Here is an 11,182-nt window from a genome sequence, read left to right as displayed (position 1 = left end):
TATTCTTAGACAGTTGTATTCTATTTGAACTCCAGAAAGCATAAACACCACCATTATCACCATCCTAGATTGGGAAAAGTCAATAAAGGCAAATCAAAGCCAGCTTATTCATTGAATTTCTTTAAAAGAGTTGAAGAATCAAAAAGAGAAAAGAAAATAAAAAAAAACTGGGTCAACCCAACCAAGTTGGTCAAACTGTTGGCGTGATAACCACAAAATTACAAGTTCGACCCTAGTGAGATCAGCCTATTGGCCTTCTTGGTTTGAGCAATATGGGCAACTAGGCTAGTTTACCTCGATTAGGGTCATAAGGCAAGTTTATCCTGTGCACATTCTCGAGTAGTGAATGCGGGTTTTCCTGGTCACCCAAAAAAATGCTTAGCTGTCCTAAATCTGCAGCTGGTTTCCACTGTGTGTATGTGTGCACATCCACCTTGGATCCACTCCAGAGAAAAGGGCTGGGGTGGATGAAGTGAAGTAGCTAATCAGATCAGATCTGATATTTCTCAAGCATCATACGATCCCTGGAGGGCAAGAATTCTGGATTTGTGCCAACATTCAGTGGTTCATACATCAATGGCATCAAAGAATAGATCCAATTCACTCCAAACCAATAAATCTATCTTTATGCTTTCTTTTTCACATCCATCTTAACCCCCGGCTAATTTTCACCATGTAAATATGCTCATCAACGAATATTTAAGGTGAAATAGTTATAATCGAACTCGAACTACTTTGATGAACATGATTATTAAAGATGATACTCAATCTCGACAAGATTAAGAAATTGATATATGTTTAATTACCACAATAAACTGCTTTAACTCACCAGTCTAAGTTAATCCCATGTTGTCCCCTTTCTCAAGTGCCCATGAAAACAACTCTTTCTGGTTTCAAGAGAACATACAAAGAATCAACTTTTACTTTAATTAAATGGGACTTAGGAAAGTTATGGTTCTTAGGATATTTTCTTAATTTGAAGGAAAACCACTCCTTTAATCGCAAAGGAGACTGATGGCTTCAAAAAGTCAACTTGGTAGGATGTAATCATTTGGAAAATCTTGCATGGAAGTGTAGCAACCTAGCATAATTGACTTGTGGAATTGGATGGCTAATTTTCATAGAAAAATCAACTTTATTAGACCATCACCATTATTCAATTTTTTGTGTTTTTAAAATTATTTTTGTAACATTAGGGTGAGATGGAAGAGAAAAGATCAAATTTTGTTGATCTTTTGCTTGGTGAGATGGAAGAGAGAAAATAGAAGAGAGTAAAATTGAATTTGCAGGTGATAAAATTTTTTGTGGGCTTGAAAAAAAAAAAAACTTAGGTGGTGTGCATTTCAACTTTCACACATATCAACAGCACCCAGCCTTGCACACGGCCACTCTCATCTTTTTTTCTTCTTTTTATTTTTTTAAAAAATTATCGTACTTTGAAGAGAAAAATATCCAATAAAATTTTTTCTATTGTGAATGTCCTTAAAATAAGGAAGCTACATCTTTGACTAACCACAAGTTAATTTTATTTTTTCAACGAGTCAACAATTGCCTCCACTGAGGCTCGAACTCACTCCCATCATCCACGTGGAAGTGTTAATCGAGACACTAGATGCCAATTAACCATAAAGTCTTTGGCTAATTTTATTTTATTTAATTTATTAGGAAAAATAAAATGTTTTTAAATCAATTTTATTGCAAATATAATAAAAAATATTGTTTTAAACACCAATTTTGTTAACAATAAATATAGATGTGATGTCATGGACTATTAATTTGTTTTTAAAATATAAAAATTATTTTTAAAATGTCACATAAACATAATAGCCTACAAATAACTATCAGTATAACAGGTCATTTGGGTGTAATTACACAATTCTTACTTGCTCAAAAGGTTAAGTACACTTTTTTTTTTTTTTTTCAATTTAGTAGCAAGATTGCATTTTTATGGTTGGACATCCAACTTTGACCTTTTCTCATGCAAATTAGCTTACTTGATTTGATTGCATTTTTCGGTATCAACTGTTATACCATGCATCATATTCTTATTGCGAATCTTGGTTAAAAAATTATGTGTTTGCAGTTAACATATTTTATATCTGCAGTTAATAATTTTTGTACCTATAAACAAATTAAAAGCACCTAACATAGTAACTACATACACATAAACTATTAACTGTAGGTACAGAATATGCTAACTGCATACATATAACACGCTGGCACATAACATATTAACCAACATGTTATGTGTATGCAGTTAACATATTTTGTACGTGTAGTTAACAATTTAATTTATGTGTCTGTAGTTATTATGTTATATGTATGTAATTATCATGTGACTCTAAGAGTAATATCAATTCAACAAAAATATGAACTTCAAAATGAACATATGCAAAATGAATGTGGAAATTGATAATGAAACTTTACACATTGCGACATCAGTATTCAAACTACCTACAGAGTCATTGTTGTTAATTACTATCAAATAAACAAATTATGAGACTAGAATAAGGGGTACTACTCATGAACATTTTACAAATATAATAAATACTAATATTTTGTTTAATACTTTCACATGAGAATTTATGATATACATCTTACAACACATGAAACATGTAGCGAAAAAACTACCATTGCCAAATACCAACAGACGCTTGCAAGATTAAAAGTTCATAGTACAACTAAGATCACAATCATGTACACAAGAAGTCAAATCCACAATTTCCTACCCCATAATCTCATTGCATGACGTTGTCCTCTATGCTACCACCAATAACGCAATTGCACATGACACACTACCAATAAAAAAGAAGATGACAAGTACTGAAGATGAAAGACAATGACAATACAATGATACCCAAAAGATAATTAAGAAGACTTAGAAAAATTCAAACAAAAAATAATATTTATTTAGAGTATCGTTTTTAAACTAAGTATTTAGACTAACGTTTTTACAAAGTTGTAAACATTTATTTTAGTGACAATTATAATCAGTATCCCCTATATTATCTTTCGTTCTTATACTTAATTACTGATTTAAATAAAAAAATTCAACATTCAATTACCTACGCATGAACATTTCCTGCTATATAATCTTGCATTAATATACTTTGAAATACTTATTTAAAAATAAACATTGGGTGTTATTTCATTCGTGAAATGTTCGTGAAAAACTAGTAGTAAAGATAAGGTTGGTGAAAGATTGTCTAATTGTCTCATATGAGACCTGTAATATTTTTTTTAATTAAAATGAAATATTTTTTATGAATATATTAAAAAACTATTATATTTTACTGTTATATGTCTCACAAATAAACATAATATTAATTATGGTTGTTATTGAACTCTAGAAGGATATGGTTTTTGGCATTTATAGAGAAAACTTGACATTGAAAGCGCGTTTCCATCACCATCATCGGCGGCAAAAATTTTACTAAAACACATTTGAAATGTGTTAATGAAGGAAGTAAAACTTTGCGGAATAAAATTTTTGGAGACTCTTCTAAAATTCTAAAAATTGTGAGGACTCCTTATGGTATATTAAAAGATAATGCAAACTAAAAATCAAATTTATGGTTTGCTTAGACCTGCAAATGTGAATGAAGACTATACCCCTCATTTATGTCCGTTTTTTACGTTAAGTTTTTTTGTACATTATGCTATAAAAGTTGTACTAAATAATATTTTGGACAAATATACCCTTACCGTTATAACTTCCATTATCTTTTCTACTATTATTACTATGCACATGCATCCACCATATATTTTCTTATCTTATTCTTCTTATTCTTCTTCTTCAATAATAATAATAATAATAATAATAATATACACATTAAATATTACAGTTATATGTTAGTTATTTTTAAAAATATAAATATCCAATTTATAAAAATATTTTACATTATTATTTACTATATTAAAATTTAAATAAATTTAAAATTTTAATATAAAATACTAATATTGGGCACCTATTTTTTGCACATCGCGCATAAGAAAAACTAGTAAATGAATATAAATACTACGTAATAAAGTTACATGGACTAATTCATATGAATCTAATTCAATGACATAACTGGAGTTTAAATTTGTTAAATAACTTAGGCTATATAGAGAATAACACAATTAATCAAGAAATTTGTCAAAATAATCTTACTCGAGACACGCATCATGTTAGTATTTGATAATCAAACAACATATTATGGTCTAATTATGTTGCAAATTGCATTTTTTCCTCTTTTATTTTTTTCAAAAAAAAAAATTGCCTAGTGTGTAATGGTCAACAATTGCATGAAAGAATTTTCAAAAGGAATTAGAGATGGGTTTCAAGAAATCTTAATTCCATACGGCTTCAGCCCGGGAAAAGAATTTTCAACAAAGGCGCCGACCATCGTTATAAATTTCAAATTTCATGGGGTCTATTATCAAATCGGAACATAATTAAGCACGACGAACGGTGTCGAGCCGTTGCCAAGTGCCAACGATCGTAGGGTCCCACGTGGGGCCACTCACTCGCCACCTGTAACCTGACCTTTCCGCTCTTCCAAATCCATGCCGTTGCGTTGCCCTTTCGCTCACGGCATCGCAAAGCGCCACCGCCACCGCTAGCCTCTGTCACAATCAGCCGCAAACCGACAAATGTGGTCTCGCATTGGACTATCCGGCGACCCAAAAACTATTCCGATTTCGGCGTAAACGACTCAGGTTCCGTCGTCCCATACTCTAGTTTTTTTTTTTCCAATATATATTTAATTCCTCAATTATTTATAATGAAATGACAAATTTTATCTCATAACTTTAACAAAACCTTATGTTTATCCCTACGTTGACTACTTATGTGTGGATTGTGGGCAGAGCATTATCACAGCTAGCGCCACTACTACGCCTCTTGTTGACCATAATTAGCAATTTCGCCAGCTACAACTAATAAGTTGTAATTGTCCTTAGTAATTAAAAGGAGGTAAACTTGATTCTTAGCACATTAATAGGATTTTTCTAGTGTAATTTATTTTTCTGATATAATTTGTAAACTGTTACACACTAATGGAGTTTACCCATCATAATTTGAATAATAACTGTGATTTTCTTTAATCACAAACAAAAAAGTTAAAAAAAAAAAGTAGAATTTATAATATATAGGAATTAGGACCAAATAGGCCATCATACTGCAAACCATAATGCAATTAGGCCACTAAACTTAAAAAAACATGCAATTGAGTCCCTAAATTAATTAATTTCATGCAATTAATCTAAGACTCTAAGTTACCAGTTCTTTCAGTTTCTAACGGGTTACCAAATGTAAAATTATTTTTAAAAATAAATTTAAATAAAAAATTAATTCACTTTTTTTTTATAAAAAAAAAAAAACCTTCGTTTCCGGCATTTCACCTCCGGTGGAAACAAAGTGTTTTTTTTTTTAATTTTAAAAAAATTATTTTAAAAAATTGGTACTTTTTGTTTCTATAATATTGTATTGAGAGAACACCAGACTTTGGCAAATTATGCTACGGACCCGAGTCCACCTTACAAGGTGGACCCCGATTCATGTTCACGATTTTAGAATTCTATATTCACAATTTTAGATTTTAGATCTCAATAAACAAAATTTCATTACTCAATATTCACAATTTTTTTACTCTATATTCACAATTTTGTTATATAGATTCAAAAATTGTGTTATACTGTTGAATATAGAGTTATGAAATTGTGAATATGGACCCGGATCCACCTTGTAAGTTGAACTTGGGTCCATGGCTAGGGCTATTAACGAACACCGAACATGAACGAACAGAGGTTGTTTGTGTTCGTGTTCGTTTGTTACGATTTTTGAAAATCATATTCGTGTTCGTCTGTTAAGCGTTCATTAGTGTTTGTTAACGTTCGCAAACGTGTTCGTTAACACTAATGAACACGTTCGTGAACACGTTCATGAACCCTAAATAACCAAACACATGTACATGTTCATGATCACAATTCGCTCATGAACAAGAAATAATCTATGTTGACAAACAATAACCAAACAAACAACACAACAACGATATATATATATTCTTTCAAAATATATATATATATATATATATATGCTTAACTGCTTGTTCATTAACTTATTCGTGAACATTATTAAATGAATACTAAACGAGCTTGTTCATGAATATTAATTAAACGAACACAATAAACGAGCTTGTTCACGAGATCTTAGCAAACGAGTCTACAAATGTTCACTCTATTCGTTTATGAATCGAGCTCTAAAATTTGTTCATTTATGTTTGTTTACCTTAATAAATAAACATAAACGAACACTTACCGAACACGAACGCGAGTAGTTTGTCGAAAACTTTGTTCCCCAACACCCCGATGGCAAAACAACTGACTCCTACAACATGATAAAGAGGGGAAAATTTTGGGAGATCCTTGAGAAATACATTTCTAATTTTCTATGCCTTTTATAACAAATGACAATAGCATGATATTAGGAAAATAATTATACTAATTATGTATGGTAAATCATGCATAATTATTTTCATCAGTTCGATCTTTTCAATTAGTAAGTTTCACACAAAACTTTTTTATAATTATTTTTTCTTAATCTCAACAACATGATTATTCGGGATCTCAGCTCATAATTATAGCATGTAATATTTCACTCTTCTAATTTTAATATCATGATTATGTTATAATTACTTTCCTCTCCATAAGTAGACCAAAGTAATAGGAAAACCAACAAACTCGTATCAATATATAAAACATAGCATTATAGAAGTTAGAGCTAGTTTCTAATATTTTATTCTGATTTTATCCTTACAAATATCTTTTTTTTTTCTCCAATTGTTTACCAATTCCAATAAAGCAGAAAGCATGCATATTCTTTTAAATGATTTTATATTAAAATGTTTGTTTCTTATCAAAGCTAACACTTTCATTCAATTAGCTTATAAGTTATAACTAGCAGAAATTATACCTAATTTCCTAGCTAATTGCACCAACCATTATCTAAGTAGTAGCTTATCATCATGAAATAGTTTATACTAAAAAGGAAATTGTTCACCAAATAACACTAACATGAAAAGACTAGAGGTATTTGCGCAATTAACTGTTAGCTAATTAATTGTGTCAGTTGTATTAGTCAGCAAGTAATATTTGTGGTTCGTATGGGCGTATTTGGTAAATTACATGTTTGCAGCCAACGGGTGACATGTAAAATAACTTTAAAATATATTAATTTATTATTTTATTTATTAATTATACTTAAATTATTCTTTAATTTCAATCCATACTTAGCTCTATTCAATTAGTCATTGGATTAAGTAACCTTTTGCGATTGAATTGAGCTATGAGCTAGTGTAATGACTTGATGATGGATGGCTCTACTTGTGACTAGTGAGCTTGATGGTTTGCATTGGCTCTTGTATGGTTGTAGCCAAATTATGCAAGAGGTACATGGCAAATGTGTTGTCACTATGAGAAATGAGAATAGCGCAATATCATAGCATATTTGGTCATTGAGTTAGATCTAATTTTTATTAGGGAACCAACATGTCCATTACATGACAAACATAATTAGTAAGTATTTTTATCGCAATTTGAGGAGAGAAATACCTAATTTTTACTAAAAAGCTTCGCAATATGCGAAAATGGAGTCGTTATATGATTAAAATAAAGTAGATGGACTAAATTTTTCATTTTGCCCTTCATTTTAACGACAACTTGACGTCAATGCTAATGGGGGATGACTAATATGACTTAAAATTCAATAGTCGGAGCACCAGTTTGGGTGTAATTAAAAGTCATAGACCAATTTGAGAAAATGTCATAGTTGGATGACCATTTTGGGAATTAACTCTATAAAAAGTAAGAGTTTTTACCCATTTTGGTCCCTTGACTATTGTCTTTTCTCAATTTTATATTTTAAATTTCACCTAATGTAGTCCCCTAACTTTCAAAAACTCTCCTATTTTGGTCCTCCGTTAGGTTTGTCGTGAAACCAATGTTAAAACCGAGGGTGTTGTTGTCCTTTCACATAATTGTCGCCTTTGTTTTCTACAGACGAAATCGCCGACCAGTTCTGGTCGCAACCGCCGATTCTGCGCTCTCAGGCGGTGGAGCTCGACCTAGGTTCCTCCTCCGCTACTATGATGAATCACATCTCCTCCGAGTGGGCCTTCCAACGCTTTCTCCAGGAGGCCTCCATCGTTGATCACAACTCTTCTCCACCACCTCCGCTTTCTTCTTCTACTGCTGCTTCCTCTACCTCTATTTTGCAATCGGAGCAAGTTCCTCCAGACGAATTTCTCGAGATCAAGCAGTAGAGCCTCTCTCCCAATCGAAATTCGAGTTTCCGTTGTAATCACTCGGGAACGGTGACGACGACGAATAGTAAGAGTACTAGTACCAAGGTGACTTCGTTCAGATCGACACATGTAGCAGATATTCCGGATGATTCTGAGAAGTACCAGGCATTCCTCAAAAGCCATCTCGATTTAGCTTGCACCGCGGTAGCTTCCCGTGTATGTGTAAGTGTTTTTCATTTTCGTTTTTACTTTAATTTTTTTTTCTTTTGGAAATTTTACATCTCCCGAACGAAAATGAAGTTTTGGATTTTATTAATTGATGGTATGGATGCTTATATATATTCTGCTATGATCTTAGTGAATCTAATTTTCTGCTAAGTAATAACTGGTCATTGAAAAATCGTGGACTTTAGCGACTCTGTGTGTTTATATTGTTGTCTTATCTACTAGGCTGTGAAAGGACGACAATACCCTCGGTTTTAACGTTGGTTTCATGACCAACCTAACGGAGGACCAAAATAGGAAAGTTTTTGAAATTTAGGGGACCACATTAGGTGAAATTAAAAGTCAAAATGTAAAATTGAGAAAAGGCAATAGTCAAGGGACCAAAATGGGTAAAAACTCTAAAAAGTAACATACATTAATGTATATATACAATATTTACTTATTTGTATTGAGATCATTTGAGTAAATTATGCAATATAACTTAAAATATAATCTCAACTAAACATGTTAATTTTACTATATCCACAATCCTATCTAAACAAATAAGGTAATCTTACATTTTTGTTATCTCACATTCGCAAATTATATGGTGGACCATGGTCCACAATGCATTGTGGACCGTGATCATAGCTGATACTGCAGTTGTGTTGAACGGATACTGCAGTTGTGTTGAAAAGATACTGCAGTTGTGTTAAAAGGAAACTGCAGTTGCACGGAACAGAGGCCATTCATCCGTTCAATACAACTGCAGTATCCGTTCAATACAACTGTAGTATCCGTTCAACACAACTGCAGTATCTTTTCAACACAACTGTAGTATCCGTTCAACACAACTACAGTTCCAGATGGATGACACGTCCTCTATTCCACGCAACTGCAATTCCCTTTCAATACAACTGCAGTATCCTTTCAACACAACTGCAGTATCAGTTCAACACAACTGCAGTATCAACCATGACCCATGGTCCACAGTATAAGTACTGTCTCACATTAGAGCAAGTTCATAGTAATTTTTAGGAGATTTTTTTCTGACAACAAAATCTTAGGTGGGTTTTTGATAAATTTTCCTCATGTAAGGAGTGATTTTTTACAAGAGAAAAGAAAAAAAAAAAGAGTGTGTTGACACACTTTGCCCAATGTGCACGTTTTGAAAACTCGCTCGCTCAACGCATCAACTTGTGCCCACTATAATTTTATTTCCATTACCGAACAACCACATTTTCGGTCGTTGCCAATTCCTGGCAACAGTTGAAATGTTAAAATTTAAAAAATAATATTTTATACATACATCAATCTTTAAAATTCTTATAACTTCCTATCCTTCTCTCAATTCCTTCATATCCTATATCTCAAAAAAAATTAGTTTTACATTTTTAATTTTATAGTTATCAGTGAATGTAAATGTATGTTGGTATGTTTATTTTGAAGAATTAACTTAAATTACAATTAAAAATGTAATTATAATAAATAAAAAATGATTTTTTTTTAAAAAAAATGGTGGGTTTTAAAAAAACACTTGAAAAAAAACTCAAACTATTAGAAATGAAGATTTTGAAAATTGAGTGAAATAATGCATGCTATGATATGGCCCAAAAAAAATTGGAGAAAAAACCTCAATTGTTGAGGTTGTTCTTAGAGCAACATCAATTATGGTTTTTGTCTAAATTTTTTGAGGGTCTCGACATCTACCTCAACATTCACTATCTCACTCAATTTGAAAAATCTTATTTTCAATAGTTTAAGTTTTTTTTTTCTTAATTTTTTTTTTTGGTTGTGAACACACCATTTTAATAAACTCATATTTATTTTTTAGTATTATTCTAAAAATTATAATTATAATTATAATTATTACTATTTATATTTAAATTAAAATCTCAAATTTTAAATTTTAATTCAAATAATATGTTATTAAAATTATATATTACATTAAAAAAATTGTGTTACATAGATTTTTAAAAAGTTTAATAATTAAAAAATATATATTTTTAAAAACATTAGTGGTTGATTACAAAATAAAAAAAAAATCAACAAAATCAATTTAGAGTGGTTACAGTTGGCGGCCACTTTGAAGTGCCCAACGAGCACTCTATGAACATACGTTTATTTTTTTTTCCCCTCTTCTTTCTTTTGCTAAAAACCTGTATTTGCTAGATAATTTTAATTTTTTTATTAAAAAAAAAAAAAAAACTCATCCTTGCATTAGTCAAAAACTCAACCCACACATTTTGTGTTAACCACAAACCCCTTAAAAACAATTGATGGGGTTTCTCTTAAACCATCCTTATTAGTTATTAGTGGCTTTTTAGAGTTTTTTCAACACAAAAATTGAGGGTTGTGTGTAACGTGAGAGAGAGAGATAGATAGAAGGTAAAACACATGCTTAAGTGCATGCAATAGCCAACTATATATATATATATGTGTGTGTGTGTCATTCTTTTTTCTTTTTTCTTTTCTTCCCTTTTTATTCTTCCACCCTCTCCTATGTGAAAAACCTCTACGAAAAAATTATAACTAATGGAGATGCTAGAAGTGTTAGCGAACAGAGCTTTCGACAAACTACTCGTGTTCATGTTCGGTAAGCGTTCGTTTATTAAGCTAAACAAACACGTACTAACAAACAAAATTTAGAGCTCGATTCATAAACGAACAGAATCTGAACAGTGGTAAGCTCG

Source organism: Ipomoea triloba, chromosome 10 (genome assembly GCF_003576645.1).
Source record: "Ipomoea triloba cultivar NCNSP0323 chromosome 10, ASM357664v1".
Classification (NCBI taxonomy): domain Eukaryota; kingdom Viridiplantae; phylum Streptophyta; class Magnoliopsida; order Solanales; family Convolvulaceae; genus Ipomoea; species Ipomoea triloba.
This window is presented reverse-complemented; position numbering follows the sequence as displayed.